Here is a 26,452-nt window from a genome sequence, read left to right on the forward strand (position 1 = left end):
ATGGGCATTGTTATATATTATTATAGTACCATAAGGATTCACAGAGCTTTCTGCAAAGGTCCTGAAAAGATTACAATTCAGAATTCATCACAAGGGAAAACAGAAAAGAATGTGCAAGTATTCCAGTTCCAGTTTAGTTACATTCCTAACTTAGCTACATTCCTGTCACAATACTGAGTGTTGAGATTTTATACATATTAAAACTTACTTTGACAAGCAATTTGGGTGTGAAAGAATGGTAAACAGGCAAATAGCAACATCTGGGACTCTGCAACATAAGCTTTTAGGTGATGAGGAGTAAAGGACGAGGAGTTATTTTTGCAAACTTGACCTGCTTCTAGTTGCATACAATTATAGCACCATATTTAGTGGCAATGTTGCATTTTTACTAATGTGATATACAACATATCTACTTTATAAGATTTATGAGTATAGTGTACCCAACTGCCCCATTCTGTAGAGGACAGGAGCAAGACTGCAGCTTTGAATCAAGCACTGGCAAATTCCTATAGACCCTCTAACAGAAAAACCTTGGCACATGGATGTCAGCCCAGTCTGATAGGTGTATTTTGAAACTCATTTTAGATAATGCATCTGACTGAAGCAAAATCTGTGTAGTAGAGTGTTTTGCATGTTGTAGTTTTGGTATGCATGCAAAATTGCAACACGTAACAGATCCACACACAACAAAAACAGAATTCAACTTACAAAAGCAATGTACTGTATACTATATAAAGAGCAAATGTGGTATAGTGGGTTTGGGACTTAAGCAATCTGGGTTCTAGTCCCTGCTTAGCCATGAAGTCAACTGATTGACTTTATGGGTCAGTCACAGACTCTCAACCCAACCTACTTCACAGGGTTGTTGTGGGCATCAGACTGAAAGCAGTAAGAGGAGAATGATGTAAATTGCTTAAAGTTCTTTTTAAACAAACAAACAAACAAACAAACAAACAAACAGAAACTATCTTAAACAGTAAGTGCCAACACTTCTGCCATACCAAATATACATGACATCAAAGAGTTATGCTTTCTAAACTAGGCATCTTTGCTATCAGAAAGTAAATCCAAGTATTTCTTATTACAGTGCAGCCTTCTCCAAACTGATACTCTCCAGACTGGGGTAGACAGCCTGATGCCCTCCTAATGTTCAGAACTAGAGAACATTCTGAAGTATGTTCAGAACACACTTTTCCCAGAGAGTCTGACCACTGGCCATTCTGGTTGGCGAAATGGAAACTGTGGCCTAAGCACTGGAAGGCATCAGGTTGGGGAAAACTGTGCTTAATAAGCAGCATTCTCATTTCTTTGCCATGCATCTGTGTCAAAAACCACAGAGACCTGGACAGTGTGATAATAAGCACTCAACTGGCAATTTCCCTTTTCTTCCTCTCCCAATGTTTAATTTGCATATTAATTGGTATAAATGTCAAATGGGAGACTGCTGTCAATTGGCTCTGCTCCACACATGCTCAAGGCCTACTTCCTTTAATAGCCTTAAAGAATTCTGCAGTTTCATTTTTTCATGGACATTGGCTACCAAGCATAAAATAAAGATTTAATGGGTAAGCAGTCCAACTGAATTTTAATACAATCTTTTAAAATCAATCCAGTGACTCTGTTAAAGAAGATTTATTGAAGGCTCCTTGTGCTAACAATTGAAAGGCTTGGTGCACTTAGTCCATTTTTTCCTTAATGGGTTTTTCTTAGAAGTAAGGAAAAAACATGGGAGAGCTAAAACTGGAAAGCTATGGTGCATGGGCCCCCTAAATTCTGTGTTTAAGGCACAGCCGTTGCAGAATAAAAACCTTGTCTGCAAGCAACGCTGGGATACAAACAGAGTTGAGTGTGGGTTGTTGTCAAACTGCAGGCTGTTGCTAAAACATGGACCATCATATTGTGTGAACCTAGCCAATGTGTATAATTACTTCTGCTCCCAGAATTAGGAGCTATGGATTGCCAAATGATTAGGAACATTGCTTTCCCATCTCATGGACCAGCACTGTTCAGGCCAGGATCAGTTCGTGTATCTGTAATATTCTGGGCATCCAGTCTAACAGTAATTCTTTGCAAGTTGCAAAAATATATTGGCAAACCCTCTCAAGTATGAATACATACTTCATATATTCACCAGTATAAACAAAACAAAACAAAATAAAACACCAAACCCAAGAACTATGTTTCTGTTGCCAGTTCTATTAAAACTTTGGCAATGTGTTCTGACAGATTTCATTCATAGAGAAAAAGAACCAAATATATATTAATACACCTGTGCAATGACTAAACAAAAAGCAGGAAAGTTATGAAAGTGATGGCTTGGTACATGCCTCTCTAACAGGGAAAGGACCAGTAAAAACAGGTAGACACATTGCCATTCCTACTCATACAATACCCACTTAGAGGGAGGACACAATAAAGACAGACATGCAATTTTATATACCAGTCAAAACAGTACATTGTGATAGACTGAGCTGGCATAATGAAAGTTGCCAGAAGTACACATAAGACAATGCAGTTATATTTTGATGGCCTATTGTTTCATTCTGCATGCACAAAATTGGATCTTTGTATAGAATTCCAGCTCAGCAAAATCCCACACAGAAAGCCTATTACAAACTACACTAAGAACACATTCATTTTCAGTTAAATTCAAACTGCAAAGGTTCTTTACTTTTGCTGAAACCATTATAGATTCCATACAGCTTCTGCATTAGCCCCCGTGCTATACCTATACCCATACCTATACCCAGCACATATAATCAGAATAATGGTCACAATTCTTTACACTGGCAGATAAAATTGAAGGACTAGGAAAAAGGGTCACCACTAATTACTAAGCAGCAGACAAGCTCAGAGGTGAATATTTCAACTTAGTAGGAACCTAGAGTTTGAGGCAGTCAGGTTGTCAACTTTTTAAGAACTAGGTTTCTACAAAACAACAACTGTTCTCATTGATTGGTTGTCATGCTATGTCAATCTACTCATCTATGCAATGATTGGTTCTTACTGAGGTAATCAACCATGATAAGAACCAACTGCTTGTTGTAGGGTTTTTCTTTAACTTATGATGGGCTATGTCATCCAACCCAGGAGACACAACCCTTCATTGGTCAACCCCCACAGCAAGTAAGCCACTTCTCAGGAGCAGCAAACCCTCTTGCTGTTCTTCACAAGCGGTCTGCCACTGAGTGCTACTGCAGCTGTTAGAGGCTTTCTCAGTCTTGGTCACAGCACAGATTACTGCCACTGCATGCAACTGTGTGCCGCTGCTACACATCCTGTTGGGATTGGTGGTGGTGCACGGCACAGCCCCACTCCCTGCTGCACTGTTGCTTGCGCTCTCCTCCAGATGTGGCAGCAAGGATTGTTTCTTGGCCCCACTCCCACCACAAGGCCACCATATGGACATCCACACTGCTGGCAGCAAAGGTCTCCTTTCAAGCTCCTGGCACAGATGACAGCTCTGCTCCCTGCTGCTGCCTGAAGTGGGGGACAGCAGGGTGGAGAGATGAGATCATCTTGCTGGCTGGAGAAGTCTCCTCAGAAGCCAGCAGCACAGAGCGACTTAGCGGTGCTGCCCAGTGGTCAAAGTGGCAGTGTAAAGCTGGAGCAGGAGGTGGTAGCCTCCTGCATCCTCCCTTTTGTGCTTCAAGCACAAGTCCTGCTTGTGCAATGGGAAAAAAGAAGCATCCCTGTTATTCAAACAGGGCATTCCTATGAAGAAAGACTGAGAGAATAGGGTATGTTCGGCCTTGAGAAGACTGAAGATCTTATGAGATCCCTCTATAAGTACCTCAAAGGCTGTCACAAAGAGGAAGGTCAAACTCTCTTCTTGCTGATACCAGAGTGTAGGACGAGGAATAATCAATTCAAGTTGTGACAACCCAGATTCAGGTTAGATAACAGGAAGTTTCCTCACTGTCAGAGCAATACAACAGTGGAACCAGTCACCTAGAGAGGTCGTGGGCTCTCCCGCACTACAGACATTCAAGGAAAAATGGGACAGTCATTTAAGTGGGATGGTGTAAATTGGTGACCTGCAACAGCAGGGGGGTTGGACCCAATGGCCTTCTTGGCCCCTTCCAAATCTACTATTCTATGATTCTGTGATATGATCTAAGGTCAGCTTCCAGCTTCAGCTTCTACAATGTGCAGGGCACTACCCCCTGAGTAGGGGCAGTGGGCAGCCCTCTGCAAGCTGCCCAGGTGAAGTTGCTCTGACTGCACTTCAAGGTATAAATCTTCTTTGTGCAGCAGGGGCTCTGCCAACCACAATTAGCAGAAATCAGTTTGCAATTGTAGTTATCAGAAAGAGAAGACTCAGTCCTTCTTATGGTATCCCCTGGGAAACTGCAGGGAGGAACAGGATGGAAACAAAGCACCCATGATGAGCCTGATTTTCTACTGGCAATCCATTGTGGTGATTTACATGGCAACTGGCCCAAATTCATATATTAGTCACTATCAGGCAAACCAAAGGCCAAAAGTAGACATATTAACTGTGAATTACTTCTTTTCCTAATGTAAGTAACAATTACTGAGGGAAAATGAAATAAGGAAATACATGGACAGCAGATTTAATCCTCCTCCCTCACACCAGAGTCCTGATGAAATATCTCCCCCACCCCTGCCCCATTAACCTCAGGAAGGAGATGTCTATTAACATCAGTAACTAATAACATGGTGTGGGGGGGATGGATTTTCCTCAGGACCATGGTGTGAGTGGATAAGGTTATATCCTCTCACCACCTGGCAGAATCTTGACCTCCTGCCAACAATTTAAATTTTAAATCTAGACCCTAGTTGTGATGATGTAATTAACGCCCTGTCTAGTTTGGCCTTGTGAAGCTGCCAAGAGCCTTTCACTCTCACTTCTCACTCTAGGGAAATCTTCACACTATCACAAGTAAAATGCAACACTTCCACAATCTAGCTCTCAGTGAAAGATTCAGATTAACAAAAAAGACACCATTTTAAAATGAGCTGTTAATAACTTCACTGTTCTTTTCAACTACATAGTGAATATTTTCTCCAGGTTGCTAATTTGGGAAGCCTTTCTGTTCATACCTCCTATAGCTTGGTATTTCAAAGTAACACCCCACCTAACTTGTATAAACAGTTGTAATTTCAATTATAAGATTGCATATTACACATGTAATCCTACTAGAAAGGAGGAACAACAGCAAGTTTTTCTTTGCACTTGTTAAGAGTTCACTTGTAAAAGTATCTGGCTAGTCTAGACAAGTTGATGAGGCAGAGAGGAATAAGCTCCCAGTATGGTTACAAAGGAGAGCTAATATTCAAATAAGACAATACCCAAGTGAACAAAGATGAATTAACACGATTGTGTCACCAGATGGCACTACTGCACAGAGGTTTGGGGACAGTCATGAATACTGATCAGTTGCTGTGCATTATATGTATACACATATTTAAACACCAATGTGCACTAGTTTGTTGAATTCTCTGATTCTACTTGGGTTTATCATATTGCATTTTTAAGTGTGTGTTTTAAAAACATCTATGATTTACCCATATTTATTAAGGCAACCTTTAAATAACAAAAATAGAGTACCATAATCCACTGAGACACTATGCATCTACATATAGGGTTTGCATTGCAAAAATAAATATAAAATCCAAGCCAGAGTGTTTAGAAATAGAAGTCTGAGCATTTAAACTGGGTGTGCTGTCACCAGGCAGGGTACAAGCTAAGTCAGACACCGTGGCTTATGGCAGGCGCACAACATGATACTCCAAGACAAACACGGGGCACCAGCCATGTCAACAGGGGTTTGACAAAAAGAATGCTGATGAAGCTTCAAATGAGCTACCTCACAGGCTTGGCACGCCAGGTTCAGCACAGCAGGCTACAAACCATGGTTTTCGGTGGAATACACAGGTAGGGCATGTTTTGTCCTAATGTGGCTCATGGCAACTGCACCATTGCCATTTCAGAGGCAAAGTACAAAAGAGAGTGAAAGAGAATATATGAACAAGGGGAAAAATTAGACCCAATAACCACCAGGGTTACTAAGACACACTGTGGAATATGTTGTGTTGTTGTTAACATTTATTTTTATGTTTTATTGTAGTTTTTTATGATGATATGTTATGTTGACCACTTTCATAACGGTGGAAGGCTGCATATAATGCAAGTAACAAATGGTTATGTTTATATTATAACAACTAGTGATTTCATTGTAATAAATGTAGCATATTAAGTTTAACTTTTGCAAGAAGGTAAGATTATAGAAGTGTCCAGAACAAACTTGACAAATACTAAAAAGGCAGAACTCAGAGCTCCCAAAACTAGACTTAGGGAAAACCATCTCTGTTGGGACAGGTCAAGGGTTCATCTGGACTGAATGTGTGTGTGTGACCCTAACAGTGACCAGATGTTCATGGGAAGTTCTTAGTCAGAGAACAAAAAAATTCTCCCCAACCCTTCCTCAGTCTTCAGTAGAATACTAAATGGAAGTGTTATTTAGCCATTGTGGTGAAAAGCCACTGAAAGACTTCACTGCCTTGGAAGTCCTAGTCCCTTTAAAGGCCAGATATGTGAATAGTAATCACTACATTAAAGGGAGCTAACTACAGTACATGTTGCTTTATTTTACACCTCCCTCTTGTTTGTTCTAAGTCTGGTGGATCAAGATTTGTGCAACTGACTCACCACTGCAGTGTAAGGGAGTCTTAGTCACACGATTATTTTCTGTTTCTCTCTGTATGTTTTGAAAAGGTACCAGGAAAGGAAAGTCAGAGTTTGCCCTTAGCTATCCACCAAAGTTTTTTTTACTTGCTAGGAATATACTGTAGCAATTATGTACCTAGAAGCCTAAATAGTCAGGCAGGCATTACACTAAACACTAAGGACATTATCCATACTCTTCTGGAATGGCAGCACTGGGAAAGCCTGGAAAACTAGTCTGAGCTGTTTTCAGCTTAGAGCACATTCCAACTTTACAAGATATGTTTACAATTAAAAAGCAGCTATTTTGCTAAAACTATTAGCTGTTTAGAAGATGCGCACACTAATAATTTACCAACTTGTTGCTCAAGTACATCAAAAATTATGGAGATAATACTATGAAGAAACACATACTGAACCCCCAAAAGTTCTCATGTGGCCTTGCCATACCCAAGCAGAAAATTTCAATTCTTGGAAAGTTTTCACACAGACCAAGATGACAAGTAAGACAATGGTTACCTGAAAATGCACTGCTTATGCAGAGCTTCTGCATGTTATGTTCTGGTGGGGAAATTATTGGCTGTAGGAAAGCTAACAGGACAAGGAGCTTGCCAAAATATAAAAAAGAATCAGCAATGTAATACATGTCTGCTGCCTTTTAAGGCTTATGTCAGCTTGTAAAAGTGTTTGCATACAAAATAAAAATCAAATACAAGAAATAAAACAGTGCACTAGAATAAACTATCTAACAGACTGTCTGGTTCACATGTCATAGCTGCCCAGAGCTTGTTTAAATGCTGGGTAATCATACAAGCAGAAATAAGAAGCAAATCAGTAACAACTTGTAAAGGCCACTGTGACCAAACAGGTGCATTATTGGGGCTGGCCCAGACTTAATTTGGAGATGCATTCCCTGAGCCTTCACAGTTTTGGTTTATGCTGGTACTGGCATCATGCTTAAAAGTGTCCTGTACCCAAATGAAGTGTTCAATAGACACTTCTTACCGTTTGTTTCTCCCTTCTAACAAGTAAGATCAGTATCTGTTGTGTTGTCCTGTGCCCTATTAATGTCTCCTAGTAACAAAGTCACCATGGAGTAGTGCTTTTTCCAGTGGTAGTCCTAAGGCTCTCAATCCACTGTCCCCCCTCCCCCCGCCCCTTGCTCTGCAAAAGCACACCCCCTGATGCTTTTTCAGAAGTAGCTGCAAGAGTTTTCTAGTTAGGAAGGCATTTCATCCTTGTTTACTATTTCATTTTGAATTGGGAATATGCATAATTTTAGCTGCAAACTGCCTCATGCACATGATGATACAGCATAAAAAGTTAAAACTTTCAAACAAAAGTCATTCCTGTTTTTTCCACAATCAAAGGGTATCTTCCCAAAAACAAGGCCAACTAGAGAGCCCAAATAAATGTACTGAGACCCTCCAGTAAGATACATTGCGAGGAAACAGGAAATACAGATTGGAGTTTAGGTGGATACAAATAAAACACAGAAACTAGGTTTGGAAATAAAGCCCATATTAGCTGGCTCTTAAAATCAGTGGACTGCTGTTCAAATACCAAACATAATTAGTCCAGAAGGTACACCATTCCAAGACCCTAGAGGCAGATCCGGGACTGGATATAGAACCTGCAGATGGCAAATAATAATAAACCAACAGAGGCTCATCCACAAGAGTCTCCAGAGAACAGCACTAATGTATTGGGATTCTTGCCTCACAATTCATCTAGTTCTCACAAGGATAGTAACAGCAGTTTTACACACACACACACACACACACACACACACACACAGAGAGGGAGGGAGGGAGGGAGGGAGGGAGGAAAAGGAGAGGCGAAACAGCTGATGTGCCACAGACATATTATGGCCATAAGTACTTAAACATGTGTATAGAGGAACAGCAATGAAAGGAAGGGAATGCTTGGCAAGCTCCAGACTTAACCCAGGTCTAGAAAAAACGGCACAGCACCTGCTGAAGGACATTGAACCTGAAAGCTAGTGGCTATTTCTTAGACCAATTTTAAAGCATTTTAAAGACTACCACGCACCACATGTGTCGTGTGCCACTCATTTTAACAGTGTACTCTCACCCAGGGCATTAATCTGCGCAAGTGAGCATATGTTACTCTTCCTATATTTTCTTAAGTATATTATTGCACAAATCAACACACACATTTTAAACAGCTGCAAATCTGTGTTTGCCACTGAGTGCATGGTTGACAGAGCTGCAGCCAATCCTGGCTTTCCAGGAAAAAGCTGTATGTCACACAGTTTTAAACATGTTTGACATACTCATATTTAACTTAAGAGCACCAAGTGGTAGCTATTAGAAGGCAGCATCAATATTCCAGAAAACTACCTTTTAATGTAAAAGTCTACCACGATATCTAATATAGCCCAGTTCAAGCAGCTTACAGAATTCTTGAATGTGAAGCATAAAGCATGCGAAACAATATTTCAAACCATGTAAGTGAATGGTAGGGGACAAGTTGCTATCTGACTTTTAGAGATAAGGAAGTAAACTGGATATAGAAACCATAAGCCTATACAAATCACCTGATCCAGGGGACATATTAAGAGCTGACTGTATTTCCTTATCACCCAACACACAGTCATAAGAGATACTAGCAGGGTGATAAGTTTGGGTTATCATTATAAACAAGGAATGACCACTGAAACAGCTACCACCTAGTGAAAGGCTATGTTGGCTACTGATACAAACCTCGCAGTATGAAGTGTAAACAAGCACAGGCTACACAAATAGGATTAGGCAGATCTACACATGCAGCAGACTTAGGTGGAAATGAGATGTAGAACAGACTCTCTCTACAGGTTACATATGGGGCAACCCACTTGACTGCTACCCTGTATACAGTGCCACTTGAAAAGATTTTCTAATGTAATACATTGCCTGCTGTTGATTTTGTTTCCATTTGCAGGAAGCCACAAACATAAAGGACCATTCAACACCATGGCCACTGACATACAAAATGAAGTATTTCAGTCTATTATATTACCTCATTCTCCTAGGCTAGCTTGCAGTAAGATATAAACAACAGTTTTAACTCCTCCAAAACATTCATTGGAGGCTCAGTCTTCAGGTCATTTCAGAAGCACTTCTGCCATTTAACCACAGCCTCTTGGGGCAAAAGCAACTAAAAGCTTCTGGTCAACTTTCTGAAATTGTGGCATTGCTCAATATTTTGCTCTGAGCTTCCAGGAAAGCTGGTGCACTTCTGCATTTGTATTCTATTTTTTTCCTCTTGTGAGGCTCTTAAGGCTGCCACAAAGCTCTATACCTGGGGGGTGGGGGTGGGGGGGTGGTATGTTAGGCTAAGAAGGAGTGACTGACCCAGTCAGTTTCATGGCCAAGCAGGGACTAGAATCTGGATCTCTCAGGTCTCCAGTCCAACAATATAACCGCCATACCACATTAAACTGGTTCTCAAAAGAGAAAACATTTTAATTATTACTTTTAACAGTACTTAAAACATTAACAGTCCTCCTTTATGTAATACAATGTCTTGGTGGAAAGAGGCAGCCCAACATGAAGAGTCACAGAAAGTAAAAATCACTCCAGCTTTCTATCAGCTCCAGCATTCAACAGCACAGCTCACAGAGCCATCCAGTTCACAGATTCAGTTTTCCATTTAAAGGCTGATCATCATTTTTGGATAAAATGTTCATACCAAATGAGGATCAGAAGACACCAACCTACTACTCTGTTTTTTAAAACTACCAAGTGTCTATGATAGCTGCAAAGCAAAGCTTTTGTTCCAACTGCCTGCCATCTTTATTTCTTCAGAATCTGCTTCTGTGAAGTGGGTGTTATTACTGACCACACTTCACATAGCAGCCAACTACAACACTCTTGTTATTATAAATTGACCAACCAGCCCCAAAAGATTGCAGTCCCCTGGTCTACATGACTAGTAGTCATACAACAAGGAAAGACCCTTTTTGATAAACAGGTTATACTCAGAAAGCATCATCATGAATACAAATAAGCATATATAATCAAATTTATAATCAAATTTGGATTTGATTATATGGATAGGACTGTACTAGGAACACTATCATTTTCATCTTAACCATTCCATAAGGAGAGTCTTATGGAAGGCACCAACACTTATTTACACAAAAACCTCCTTGTACTAGCACACAGCGGGTTAGTGACAAGGATAAAATAAATGATCTATTATATCAATACTTTCCACACAAATCTGCTACTCTGAAATTATATTTCAGATAGTCATTTGGGATGCATTTCCTCCATAATGACTATTCTACAAGGAAATGGATGCTGCAACATATGGGCTATAAAAGGATGTTTGTTCCCTAGGGAACCTGACACAGGATTTACTTAGAAAAACAGGAAGCTGCTGCTACAGGGACACAGATATGCAGAGGTTTGCCTCTTTGCCATTAGAGAAATAGTTTAAAGATACCTCAGAATTCTAATTACAACTCCCCACAAGCTGGTTTAGTAATGCTTTTTATAACTGGCTTTTGTATTTGAGGTTTCATGAAATAGAACCCAAGGAGAACTGGCTGCCTATCTTCCCTCCATCTTAGTATTTTGCTCACAGTTTTCATTGCTAATTAGAACCTATTCACATTCTCTAAATAAGTAAAGAATGAACACACTAATGTAGTATTCAGTGGTCAAGAGACAACTTGCCAGCTGATGGGTCAGGCAGTCTGATATATTAGTCAAGTAAGTAAAGCCTTTCTGTATTATGACAGCAAATAACGATAACCAACAATAGCGATTGTTTTAGAAGACTATAGGAAAGTCTTTTCCAGAAGCTTACAGCAATGGCAGGAAAACCACACAGCAGTTACAGCTGGTGCAGTGGAGGTTTTGCAAGAAACCAGAAACAACTAGAGAATCAGTGAGGAGGTATAGTGATTTAGAGCATGGGTCTGGGACTCAGGTGACCTGGGTTCAGCCATGGAGCCAACTGGGTGACTCTGAAGCAGTCACAGACTCTCAGCACAGCCTACCTCACAACATTGTTGTTGTGGGGATAAGACTGAGAGCAGCAGAAAGAGAATGATGAACCTATTTTAAAAAATTAATATTTTAATTGTGTCAAACAGTCGCTCTGATTTTGTCCTTTATGTAAATTTTTATTGAATTACGTTATTTATACATGTGATTTTATTGTATTTCAACTTTATGGATGGTGAGCTGTCCCGAGATGCCAAGGCATAAGGGACAGCATACAAAAGTTTCTAATAAATAAACCAACCAACCAACCAACCAACCAACCAACCTTGAGTTCTTTAAAGAAAAAGGTGGCATATAAATAAATAAACTAACTACAGGTCTGAATATCTTGAAACCATAGACATGCTTGCTAGTGAAATTGCACCAATCTATTTCAAACCTTCAGGTTCTACAGTTTGCAATAACACATCTACAAAAGCTAAACTTTGATTTAAGTCCACTCAGCAGACTTTCTTTTGCAGTACCAGAGGAAAGACTCCAACACCTCCACTGAAAAGGGTCAGTGGTAATACACCCTTCTCCTTCCCTCTTCACAGAGTGAAATGGCTGGGGCAAAAGGTCTTGGCCTACCCCTTACAGCCGTGTTTTTCCAATAGCAATCTTCCCCATAGTACATGACTTCAGGAAAAATTGGTGAAACAGTCCCATCTGGCCTATTCCTTCATGCCAGGAGTCCCCAGCCTGTGGCCCCCAAGCTCTTTCTGTGCTGCCCTCCAACCTGCTTACTCACTGCTCTCACCCTCAGGGCATTTTTCCCTCAGCCCCACACTGTTCTTCCTGCCTCAAGCCATAGAATCCAGTGCTGTTTTTCCAGTCCCTCTCTTACAACAAACACAACAGCAGCAGTGTTTCTTCTGGTCTCCATGATTCCTTCTGTCAGCCCCTCTTGCTCTTATCCTCCATACTAGCCTTTTGGCCATCCGGGGCGCCTTGCTAGTCAGCAGAGCTCAGGTACCCGTTACCACGCAGCTTTTTCACTCCCCCTCTCCATGCACGACCATGTCATAGGCTATATATGTGTGTAAGAAAGATACAGCAGCTGTGTTCATGGGTACAGAAGATCTTTGGCCTGATTTTGCACAAAAGGCAAGAAAAGGAGAGGAAAAGGCCTCTACAGCACGTGTAGATGCTCAAGGCAGTGTGTTTATTAAAAAATACATCTCATTGTGTTCCATGTACTTAGGATGGCAACTTTGCCACCTGATCGGGCAGATTCCATTTTAAACATTCTTCCTAGCCTGCACATATGGCCCCATATTCCTGAGAACTGCAGAGGCAGTGGTCAAAATGAAAATGCCCAGCTAACAGATGCCAGAGTGGGGTGGATAAGGGTTAAGACCCCTAAAACTAAACCTTCTCATATTTTTATTTATTCAAGGATAATACTGAAACTTTGCAACTGTTGCTCTGCTAAAAAATTATGCAAGGAGATGTCTGCAAAAGTAAGTGCTGCTTCAAAGAAACAAAAAATTGCAGACAAGCACTGTGTCAATGGCAAATGAGTACTTCTTTGTTTTCAACAAGGATAAAGCAATTTGCCTGATATATCTTGAAAATGTCTCAGTATTAAAGGAGTACAATGTTAAAAAGCACTCTGAATCTTCTCACAAGAGCTACTCAATATATCAAGGAGAGGTGCATGTGCACAGGGTACATTCTTAAAAAGGCAATGTTTTGAAGCAAAATAGCTTTAGAAAGCACAGTAAGAGAACTTGTCCACTGTGAGGGCCAGCTATCATGTTGCTCAGTGTATTGCTGAGAGTGGAAGGCCATTTGCTGATGATGAATTTGTTAAGAAGTGCATGCCTGAAGTAATGGAGGAAATGCACCCTGATAAGGTATCTTGTGTCAGTGTTATCTGCATCTACAATCACCAGGTGTGCTGAAAAACTAGGAGAAGAGCTGCACGTCACTGATTGTCAAGGCAAAAAGTTTTTTCTTAGGCATTCGATGACTGCATTATAGACACTACTAATATTTATCTGGGAGATAAATTCCAACTCCAGAATTACAGAAGAATTATGTGCATTGCAGAGCTTGAAAGATGCTACAACTGCATAAAAATGTTTTAATAATAATAAAATAAATAATAAAAACATATTCTTGAAGGTGTGCGAATCAGCAGATCTTTGTCTGAGTCGAGATAAACTGTAAAGTGTCTTAATGAAAAGCCATCAGGGATTCCCTGCTCCCCTGGCTACGTGGGCAAAATCCCACCCAGAATCTTTCTAGTCCCAGAAGCCTGGACTAGCCACTGGGTTCAGCACAAGACAGACCCAAGCTTGGGGAACAAAACAGTCTTGGGTCACCTGACCTGTGGGGTGATGGCCCATCTCCCAGTACCTGGGGCCAACCATTTATTCCAGGTGTTGGTTGATAGCCAGTGGTTGCTGTTTTCTCCAGCATCCTTGAGGCCATAATTCTGAGGGTTCTCATCCACATGACACAAAGGGAGGATGATGTCTCTTGGAGACAGTGAGCACCCAATTCCAACTGGGTTTTCTAGCATTTTGTCAGTTCCAGGATTAACCCTTCCCCTGCCCTCTGGAGTCTCAAGATTTAGTTCATGTTACATCCCCACATGAGATGAGATGAGCTGAGATTTGGGGGGAAATTCTAACATCTCCCCAATTCATCTTCACTTTCTCCATCAACATGAACCAGAGTTGGTTCACAAGCCCTTGGTTGTCCATCAGCTAGTAAGATATTCTGGCCCTTGATATGGACCACAGAGAGCTCATAATCTTGTAGGGCCATGCTCTATCACAACAGCTTTGGTTTGTGTTTTTCATTTTATCCAACCAACACAAAGGGGAACTGTCCATCTGTAGTTGGAAAGACCAACCCCACAAGTACAGGCTTAATTTACCTACTGCCCATACAGTCGCCAGACACTCATTCTTGACTATAACCAAGGCCTTTTCCTGAGAAGTAGCTTTTGACTTAAGTAAGCAATTGGCTGCAGTCCTCCCTTGAGTCTTCCTGCAATAATACCACCCCGACTCCCACTTCAGGGACATCTGTCTATACAACAAATGGAGCAACGAAGTTCAGAGCTCACCAAAAAGGGGCTGCAAAGGACAGGCTAGCCTTTACTGCATCAAATGCCTACTGACAATCCTCTGTCCATCAAACCTGCAGGGGGTTAGGGTTACATCAGTCAAGGGAGCTACTAGTTGACCAATTTAGTTCCTGACTAAAATGAGGAACTAACCAGCAGTAATATCCTGCTAAACCCAGAAAAGATTGGACCTGCTTTTTTGCCTGAGGCTGCCACTGCTGGACTGCCTCTACCTTTGCTTCCAGGGGCTGGAGCCACTCACTGCCTACTCAGTGCCCCAAGTAAACAACTTCTCCCAACCCAGACTGGCACTTTTGGGCTTTCAGTGTGAGCCTGGCTTCCTGGATCCATCTGAACACCTCCTGGACATGTACCAAATGGGATTCCTAACTGGGGCTAAAAACAGCTATGTCATCAAGATATATGCCATCCCCAGCCCACTGAGAAGTCAATTGGTAGAGCCCCAGGTGTATGAAAAATGCAGTCCTGGCTGCTGAGTCCTCATCTAGAAGCATTTGACAATAGCCCTTAGCAAGAGTGATCGTTGTAATATACTGGGTCTGGGCCAATTTTTCCAGCAAATCACCCACCCAGGTCATAGGGAAAGGATTCGGTAAGGTGAGCTGGTTCAGCCTTCTTAAAACAATGCAAAATCTGACTGCACCCTTGACTGTGCCTCACATTTGCTCTACCAAGACTACCAGGGAAGACCAAGGGGACTGGCTGGGCACAATGACTCCCAGTTCTAGCATGGCCTGAATTTCCTTAGCGATCTCCCAAGCGTGAAGTCCCATGGTCCGATATGGAACCGACTGAATGGGAGGATGGTCCCTTGTGCCAATGGTATGTTTAGGTAACTGCGTATATCCCAGCAGATTAGAGAACATTAGCCTAAAAACCTGCAGGAGAGCCCATAATTGTGCTTTCTGCACCCTTGTCAATACAAAGGATAGATGAGCTTCCTTAATCCCTCCTGCTGGCTCTCCTTAAACAGGTCTGCTACTTGCCCTATATCCTCCTTATCCACCAAATACCACGGTACCATGCCTCCCTTGCTCATAAAGTGGTTTCAATCATGTTAACATGGAACATCCATGGGGTTTTTGAACTCTTTCCAATAAGTAGATCACCTCTCCCTCCTGCTGTTTCACTTCCCACAGACCTTCTCACCTCAGATCCATTTTTTCCTGTTTCACCAGTTTCAAGACCAGCACCTTGTTCCCAGGTTCAAATTCCTTCAATCTTGCAGTCCAGTCATACCAAGCCTTTTGTATATGCCAGGCCTGCTCAAGATGTTTCCCAGCTGCCAGCCACACCTCCCACAAAGTTCAGTAGAGGCCTTGCATAAGCACAAACACTGGTTGTGGAGTAGCATCCAATTTCCCTTCCCATTCTACTTTCAGCAATGCCAATGGTCCACACACTTTCCTCCCAAACATCAGCTCACTGGGGGAGAACTCCAGACTTTCCTGGGGTACATCCTGATAGGCGAAAAGAAAATAAGGCAAAGCTTGATCCCAGTCTTGGGATGGTGAATTACATATGCTTGAATCATATGTCCCAATGTCTAAATGAATCGTTCTATCAACCCATAACTCTGATGGTGATATGGGACAGAAGTCGCAGGTGCACCTCTGCCAGCTTCCAGAATTTCTGCAAATAATGAGAAACAAAACCTGAACCTTGGTCAGAAAACCATACCATATGGAATTCCTAATCTAGCAGTAAAAGGTAAAGATAAAGGTAAAGGTAAAGGTTTCCCCTTGACATTAAGTCCAGTCATGTCTGACTCTAGGGGGCAGTGCTCATCTCCATTTCCTAGCCAAGGAAGCCAGTGTTTGTCTGCAGATAGTCTCCATGGTCATGTGGCCAGCATGACTAAACACCGAAGTGCACAGAACGCTGTTACCTGCCCACCAAAGTGGTACCTTTTTATCTACTTGTATTTGCATGCTTTCAAACTGCAAGGTTGACAGGAGCTGGGATGAAGCAATGGGAACTCACCCCGTTGTGCAGATTCGAATCGGCGACCTTTCGATCAACCAGCCCAGCAGCACAGCAGTTTAAACCACCTGCATCCCCATCCCCATCCCCAATCTAGCAGTAATGGATAACAATTCTGGAGTCAAGGCAGTGGCTGAAATGGAGGCCAAGGGAACAGCTTTCACATAGCAGGTAGGTAAGTCAATAGCCGTTAAAATAAACTTCTTTCTCGCCTGAGATGGGGGAATAAAGGGCCCCATAATGTCCATTCCTACTTGCTCAAAGTGGGCTTCTAGCACTGGCAAGGGTTGTAGAGGGGCTTTCCACATATCGTTGCTAAGCTGGCAGGTCAAGCATGACTGGCAGTAGCTCTTCACTGCTTGCATCACCTCAGACCAGAAAACCCCTCTGCAACCCACTGCTGGGTATGCTTTACTCCCATATGCCCCCCCGCCCCCAAGTCATGGGCCAACTCCCAAATGGCCTGCCAGAAACCTTTTGGATTCAGAAGCAGCGGCTGGAACCTTTCTCCCCATCCCCAGTGCTTTGGCTGGAATTCCTGGTACAACCCACATAATCTGTTTTACCCTTTGGGGGCCTGGACTGGGACCCCTCCTTCCGTTACCTCCCAACAGTTCTATAATGTAGGGTTGCCCACCTGAGCATCCCACAATCTAATGTACGTCCCCAGCTGCTGACTTAGCTGATCAGGTCCCTCCTTGGGAGAAAGAACTGTTGACAGAGGCACCAAGGAGTCCTTTAAAGTGGTGTTTTGGCTTTGGGTCAGGGGATCTGGCAGGACAACCTGCCCCTTCCCTAAGTCAGCCGATGAGGAGGGCTTATTTGCTGATACTTGAGCTCTCCCACTCTGTTGTCCTCTTAGTCAGCCTGTTTTTTTTTTTTTTATTTTACTGGGAAGTACTGTGGTGGTGGCCACTGAGCTGGTAAGAGCAGTCAACACTGCCCCTTGCCAGCAGACACTTCTAAAAGCCACATTGGTGCTGATGATAATTTCAGAGGAGCTGGTGGGAGAGCTTAGACAGTCGAATTCTCCCTCCCACCCTTGATACCACTAAGACCCAGTCCAATCAACCCACTGAACATCAATAGGAGGTGATTTGTACGGCAACACCAGCATGGCTCTCCCAGACAGGACCTGGTCTTCCCAGGGTAAGTGCGCCATGATCAAACTAATGTCTGCATCCAAGTCTCTGTAGCCCTTGCACCACTGCCCACTGATTTTAATTAACTCACAGAACTGCAGTTGGTTCTCACCCACATGACATAAAGGGAGAATGGTTTCTCCCAGAGACCTTGGGTGCCAGATTCCAGCTAGGCTGGCACCTGGGTTTTCCAGCATTTTGTCAGTTCCAGAATTAATCCTTCCCCTCTCCTCTAGAGCCTCAAGTCCGTTCACATTACAAGCATCACAACTGATGGTCCAAGAAATATGGTGGGAAGTAAAACTAATGTCAGTGTAAGAATTACTGAAATTAAATTATATGCTTCCCATGCAATTTCACTCAGGGTGGATTTGATTTAAATCATGGTTTTCCATATAATCTGCATGCATGTCTGTCTTACCCATAGGTACGGAAACCTCATTAAAGTATTCCCAAACTGAGCCTCTTTTATGGCCTAATGCCATTGAAGGTTTTCTCCTCCAGGGAAAGAAAAATAGGACAAACCCACAAAAAGAGTCAAAGACTTGCTGAGTATTTTGCTCAAAAGGTTTCACTTTCATTTTTACTGCTTGCCCCTCTCCCTCCACTTAGCTCCTTGTGCAGATCTACTTCACTCCCAACAGTCTTCTTCTCTTTGTTGGATTTTTTGAAAGTTAGCACTTAAGAGGTAAGGGGTTGATTCTGTGTACATTGATCTTAATCCTGTAATTCCTTTGCAAATCTTTTGCTTATTTTATAACAGTTTTGCTGTGAAGAAGAGGCATGTGATCTCTACAGACACAAATTCACAGTTTTGAGAACTGTAACACCAAGCATTTGTGATAATATCATCTAGAAAAATTGCCCAATAATCTTACAGAAACCTCTGGAAGAGCAAGACATTGTGGATGGATTAATGGTATTCATTTACCAAAACATTTAAACATTGCATGAAGATAGAGCCTCATGCTACACAATTAAACTAATCCTTATTTCATGATGAACAACATTTGGACTACAAGGCATCTTAAATAAAAAAAACTATCTTTGGACAGATTTTTTCTCAAAAAGCATTTTATTTTAAAAAATCCAATTCAAATTTTATATATCTGATTTAAATTAAAAATCCATTTGTTATGTTTTTAATCATTTATTTTTATCCACCCTGATTTCATTGCATCACCCATCAGCAAGCCTTGTGTAGGAAGAGTCTTCAGTAGGAAAGTGTGATGCGTATTGTTTTATCCAGCATTAATTACATCAGGCATCATGGCCTTATTCACGATCAGTTTCAAAATTTTCTCTCAGAGACAGATGCAGAATAGGGAGGTGTATTGCACCATGCAGAAGTCAGGTGGCTTAGCAGAGCCAAAGTACTCAAACATTTTGTCAGTCTTCATTATAAAGTTGATGTCTTTCTCAAGGAGAAGGAAAAATGTCAAGAAGTACTTTCTGACCCTGGATGAATTTTTGATACTGTTTTCCGAACTGATATCACAGAGCATCTGAATACATTGAATCTAAGGTTGCAGGGGAAAGGAAAGCTTGTGTGAGACAGGTATTCTGAAATGAAAGCTTCTGAAGCAAAACTGAACATTTTTGTGAAGCAAGTTTGTGAAAGTAACTTTTCAAACTTCTCATGCTGCAGTCAACTAAAATTTGAGGAGGATGGGAATTTATAATTCAGTGCTGAAACACATCAAAGCTCTGAACCTATTACAAGTGGAATTCTGGAACAGATTCCCTGATTGCCATAAGGATGGAAAGGAAATAAGAATGTTTCAGAATACATTTGAAGTAGCACCAGAAGATGAAAGCTACTTTTTTCAGATGGAACTAACTGATTTGCAAACCAGTGATCATCTCAGAGATATTTACAAAGAAAACAGAAACATAGAAACAGAGCGAGTCAGAAGGGAACTCCCGGGCCATCTAGTCTGACCCCTGGCTCCAGCCGGCTCCGCTCATGACATGCCCACCATGTGCATGTATAGCCTATCCTTGAACACCCTCACCGATGGGATAAGTTTGTTAGATTTCTATTGTGGTCTACCTGATATATTTATCAGCCTAAATAAATTAGTTGCAGTTATGTTCACAGTCTTTGGCACCACATACATACTTGAACAAACTTTATCCAAGATGAAAATTGTGAAATCCAAGTTCAGGTCAAGACTAACAGATGAACATTTACATGACATTTTAAGGGCATCTGTCACACTTGGACATTAATGCCTTGGCTAACAGAAAATAGCCACAAAAACCACATTGACTAAGCAAACATGTGTAGCTAGGTAAAGGATAAGGATTTCACAGTGAAGTCTTGTTCCAAAATGGATTGCGTTCAAGTTATCATTTACTCATTGATCGCTAAATGTTTACTTTTGATCTAAATTAAAATTAAATCTAAAATTAATAATTTTGTTTCATGTTGCTTTAAGACGTGGTCCTCTTTAGCCATTGTGCACTCTAATGCAGCTTCCATGTCCCAGAAGGGTGGGGACCACTGGTCTGGGCTGTTGTACTGCAATTAATTAAGTTAGATGTACTAAATAGAGGATATGTTATTCTTTTAAGACAAGTACTGGCAGACTCCAATGCTCAGTTACCCATGGGAGAAAGTAAAGCATAAGATATGACAACCCCCTCCGTGCTCATGCAACTGGTTTCACATTTAGTGTGAAATATACCAAACTTATATATGGTATATTTTGCCCTCTGTTGCTATCATGCAAGGACAAGCTGAAGGAAAACTGAAACAAAGATGGTAACTACTCTGAGGAAAGTAGAAACATAGAAACGTAGAAAACAGAGCTAGTCAGAAGGGGTCTCCCGGGCCATCTAGTCTGACCTCCAGCACCAGCCGGCAAAGTGCCTGATTTCATACCTTGAGTTCATGTGTTTAAAAGAGCTTGTATAAGATTTGCTAGTCATCTACTGTTTGTAGTTACTTTGAGCTAAGCCATAATGCCAAAACATAAGACCAGCCTTGAAGGACAAAAGACAGTTAGAAAATGCAAATATTGTGGGCTTCTGGCTTGAATGAGAAAAAAGAATCCTGCTGTCAGATATATCTTAACTGGAGAGAACAAAATCATCTATGATTTTATCATCTTATTTATTGATAAATCAATAAATCTTAGATAATCATCATCATCTAAGGGAAAACTTACCTTGGAAAAATATAACTTTGGGGGATTTTGGGCCCCAGAGCACAGGTGGGATTATCACATTGTCTGAACCCAGTCACTATTTTCTGCTGCTTACAGGGGAGGAGAAACAAACTATGAAGGGAACATGAGCCTATCCCTGACTATATGAGATGCTACTACGTGTCGTTCTGGTTTCCAGCATACTACAAGAAATTTCATCTCTTCCAAATCTCTTTTATTCCAATAAAAAACTGAAAACAAGCCAGTGGAATTAAAGGAGCCCAAGATGGACTTTGTGCAGAAACACGGAAAACAGATAGTCCTATTTATGCAGTCTCTGAAAGGTGGTAGTTCCATTCCCCTGATTTTATTTAAATATATTTATATCCTTCATAAAAACCCCAGGGTGAGCAACAGCATTATAACAAAATACTGCCAGAAGTCAAGCACATACCTAGAGCCAGTGCTGAACTGTATGCATTTTCTAATCCTTTTGTAACACAACAGGCTGATGTACCCCAAGACTGAAGTTAAAATCTAAAGTGGTTAGAAGCATACAAAATGATAAGACTCAGGAAAGAGCTATAAAGTAACATAAGTCAATGGCAGATAAAATATAAGATCACCAACTTTTCAAATGGATTTTATCAGTGGCATTGAAAATGGAAAAGTCCAGCATGCAAAAATAAACCTTTGTAAAAGCACATGCATAGCTGTTTGTGGTCCTCTGTTGAGAAGAATAGATTTTTACATGCTCTGTCATGTTGGCATTGTGTTAGGATGCTGAATTCAATTTCCAGATCAAAATATTTTAAAAGCCTCCGTATGGCATTGTATGGTGTCAGTTACTGTGCATCAAGCAACCATTTATCCATCAGAAGAGACTGTATTTTTACCTTTGAATTGGTGACTTGGTAGGCTTAATAAATGTAACAGGCAAAGATAGTTAAAACTCTTTATCAGTCAGGAAATAAAAATTAGCTTGTTTTAGATGGTTTGGATGACAACTCTCTCAGCCCCAGAACAGCGGTGTTAGAAGCTGTGGTCCAGAACATTTAGAGGGCACCAACTTGGGGGAAGCTGCTATGGTTTTACCATATAGCTCATACCAAAGAGATTACTTGAACTGGAAATTAATTGGTAATTGGTCACCAATTTCCACTGACTTTACATGCTATTTGTTTCACAAGATGAAATAAAACTAGAGAGAAATCTTTGGCTTTTGGTTTGAAGGAAAAATAAGATTTCTGCTGTCAAATATCTTAACTGGAGAGAACAAAAACATAAGATTGAAATAATTTGGCACAAGTGGCCTACATAATTTAGACCAGGAATGTATATGAAACAAGCTAAAATAAAGTTTATTTGTGGAGGAAACATACACAAATCTTCTTCTACACTCAGATTAAGGCTGAAATCAGTACCAGGCATTAGTCGACACCTGCGAGGGCTCTAGTAGGGCCCACGTGCCAACACTTCCTTTAAAAATACTGGACTTGCATTTTAAGCAAGTGCTGAAAGGCTGCATCTACCTACCATTAAAAATTTTAAATGTTCCCTAAGTACCCAGGAACAATACCACACTGGAGTAAATGGCAACTGTACCCACATGCTCAGTATACTGTAGGTAGTGCCAGTGCTGACAAAGGAAGCCTAGGACTTTGCCCATGCCACTTTCAACCTCAGAGTTGCACTGTTATCAACACTCTATGCGTAGAACAAGCATCATAATCAGGTTATATTCATAGTCCCATATTACATACCTAACATTTTATAACATTACCTTAGTTAAACAGTTATCTGAAAACAATCATGCACTGAAGCAGAATCACTGTTGGGTCTTGCGGCTTTTAAAATACTTGCTGTCTTTACACAGAGATAATAGCATCCAACAGAACCAATGAGCTGCCTTTCAGGTTAACTTTAGATGACCACCTAAGTTAAGCCAGCATCTTTTTACACTGGCTGCAGAAAAGATAAAATAAGATGCTGGAGGATCAAGGAAAGTGGAAAATAGGTTGAGGATGATTTTAAAGGAATGCTACTTCTGCACAAGAAGCCTGAACAAAGAAACATGAAGGTAGTAAAAGGAAGATGAGAGAACCAAGGCAGAGAAATCGGGAATGATTCTTTAGCTATTAAGTTGAAGACGTCCAAGCTAGATGGTAGATAAACATTTCCATGAAGGGACTGCTATTCATAAAGAAGAAATTGCAACTGTATCACTATTCTTTTAAGAGCAGATTCTCAGTGATGCCCTCCATGGTGTTCCACTGAATTGTTCCCTGTTGATGCATTTCACAACTGTTTGAACATCCAGACAGCAGGGCTTAATTTACAACCTTTCGCCCCATTTTGTCACACAGTGTTGAACTATCCTTGCCAATAACAAGGACCACTAATAAAGGAGCACATCTTCAAAGCATTCAAAGTGTAAATATTAATCTATTTTCTTATGTCTTCAAGCTGATTTTTATTTAGCATCTAAGGAGGTGGTGCTTACAAACCACATGAAAGATAAATTCTGTTCAAAGACCTTGAAAAATTAGTAAAATGATCAGTTCCTTCTGTTTCTGAACAGTGATTTTATACCAGCCAGAAAACATATTTTAAATTGTTCTGCCAGTCTGCATGTTGCCTATAAAGACATTAAATAGCCTTAGGCCTAGCTACCTGATGGACCATCATGTTCTATATTACCTTGCCTGAACCTTTCATTCTTAATGAAAGGCATTCCTCTTCCAAATCCCCCAATACCTGAAGTTCGGCAGGTAGTAACAAAAGAGGAAACATTCTGAGTTGCGGCACCTGTGATATGAAATGCCCTTCCAGGAGTAACTTACAGTGCAAGCTGATATCTTTTTAACACTAGGGAAAAATTCTCCTGTCCTTTCTTCAGAATTATGAAGAACAGACTCTTGATAGCAAGGCTAAGAGAGGGGCGAAACAGCAAGCTAAAGAGGTGCATGGAGAAATAAAGCAAGGCCTGAGGCTGTTGGCAGAAAGAAACAGTGGCATAAGAAGTGAACGGAAGACAAAACCAAGCTAAGAGCTAGAAAAAGGAAAAAGGGTGACTAAGGACAGGGAAGGGCGGGGGAAGTAATAGCAAGGAAAGGAAGTTTGAGGAAAGAGGCAGGAAGGCCAGGGGTGGTGAGAACAAGCAAAGGGGAAAGCTCTGTTAGCAGAAGATTGGGCAAGGCCAGGAAGTAACTCCCTCTCTGCCTGCCAAACACTTGATCAGCAGCAGGTGCAAGAACAGAAAGAGGAACCTGGCAATAGAAGGTAGCAGGGAGTAGAGATTTTCATGGGTGCTGTTAGAGGGATCACAGGAACCACACGGGGGGATTGTGCTGCAGACATTTGGAGTTGTATGGATTGGTAGAGTGACTCTGTACAAGGCAGTTTGCTGCATTTCTAGCATTAACCAGCACTGGCTCCCCTCACTAACCCAGATAGGAAATGAAGAATATATTGAAGTCTGTGTATGGTAAAAGCACGACACATTATGATTTCTGCACCATGTTAATTCCTTGAAGATGCTGAATCCTTTGTCATATGGCCACACTGTCACTTATTTCTTGTCAAACAATCCAGAGAAGGGAATGATTTCATATGACTCATTCCCCTGCAATGCAAACTAGATAGAGCACTAAAACAAAATGAACTGGATATGATTTATTGCAGCAGTTAAAAGTAAATGAGAGGGTTGAATTCATATTATTCTTTCTCACAAGTAACCTGCCTCTGAGTGAGAGCCACATGTGCAATGGCTCCTTCCAGTGGCTGAACACATGCTGGCCATTCACAGAATGAGGTATCCTATAAATCTTTCAGCATGTCCTATGGATATCTGATCCAAATAAGATATAAAGGAGAATACTCAGAAGCAGGGGCACTGGTAGTGCAGAGGGACCAGACTGTAGACTGCTACTGTTTCCCAGGCCTTCATGAATGTCATCAGTAACACACATGCTCCAGAACCAAGTGATGCAAGCTGAGTATTGCAATTTTTATTTCTGAAGTCTCAGCAATAGTTGCAAAAGAGCAACAAAAGGCACACACAGGAAGCTCAAGAAACTGAGTAGTGTTTCAACATGACAAGTAAGTTCATTACACAGAATGGCCATAACAATAGGCAATAATATCAGAAGTGCGCCTTGATGCAAAAAAGAGGAATTTCCCATTCATCAAAGACTAATGCTCAGTGCTCAAGTACCAACCTTTTACTGCTGTTCTAGCATCCAGGCTTAAACAAAAATGCAAAACAAAATCAAAGAGGCCCTCAGGACTCATTTTTCTCACAGGGAATCCCCAGAGCAGAATATGGAGGGCAAGAATTCTCCCCTGCTATAGCTCTCCAGCAAATATTCCCTCTTAAATATGCCAATAAAAATAATTGAAATTTTTGGTTGTTTTAATGGCCCACCCTGCGGGACAAGCTTTATTTTATTTTCAAGACATAAAAACAAAGAATTCACCTTTTAAATTAGATGTTTCATGATTTTCTACATCACCTAGTTTCAACATGCCTCCCAACAAGCCACTGTTTAGCAAAACATGCCAGATAATTCTTAAAAACAAAGTGTTGTTGCTTTTCCAAAGCTGATAATATCTATATTATTGTGAATAGTTTGATTGCACTAAGCCCCTGATTTTTTAAAAGAAATGCACTCGAGAACTGTCCGAGGATTGGGATGATTTAATGCTGTAAGTAAACTGAATATAACACACGGATAGCACAAGAGAAGATATGTTCATAATGGGGATTGGAATGTGCTTTAGTAGTTACTAGGCTTTACCTAAGAGTTCTGGCATAAAGTTTTGTGGTGTGGGGACAGTATTACAACCTTACCATGCTTAAGACCAAAAAGGAAGTGGAATGTTTTACTGCCGGGTTGCTAGTTCAAAGGTTAGCAGCACTGACCAGAGTTAAAGGCTAACTGAAAATAAACAGCAGCAGCAGTGAGTACATGGCAGCCATACTCAATCTGCATTTCTCAACCTGGTGCCCTCCAGACAGGTTGGATTAAAACTCCCATTATACCCATCCAGGACAGCCATTTGCGAAAGACTGGCCTATATAGTGCAGCATCTTGTTCCTTACAGTGACCAAGCAGATGCCTCTGGAAAGCCAGAGAGGAGGATATGGAAGCAAGCATACTCTCCTACTGGTGCTCCCCAGAAAGAGACTCCAAGCCCTGTGAAAAGTGGGAGAACCTAAAATTCAGAGCCCCAGATCTGCAGAGCCCCAACAGGCAATTTATTTCAAGCACATTTGCCTACCCAAGTTGATTTATTTTACTGGACATTTCGAGCATTTCTTGAAGCACCATGCAAAAGAACAGCAACAGGCCCTGTCCACAGAGTTTTAATTTAAAATAGCA

At 41.2% G+C, this 26,452-nt stretch overlaps 1 protein-coding gene across 1 annotated transcript in view; it reads right to left on the reverse strand.

Annotated features, from left to right (window-relative positions):
* The window catches only part of RAB40C (RAB40C, member RAS oncogene family), a 48,133-nt gene that overhangs the window by 16,059 nt on the left and 5,622 nt on the right, over positions 1–26,452 (reverse strand). The window lies entirely within an intron of this gene.

Source organism: Varanus komodoensis, unplaced genomic scaffold (assembly GCF_004798865.1).
Source record: "Varanus komodoensis strain SLA01 unplaced genomic scaffold, ASM479886v1 scaffold26, whole genome shotgun sequence".
NCBI classification, from domain to species: domain Eukaryota; kingdom Metazoa; phylum Chordata; class Lepidosauria; order Squamata; family Varanidae; genus Varanus; species Varanus komodoensis.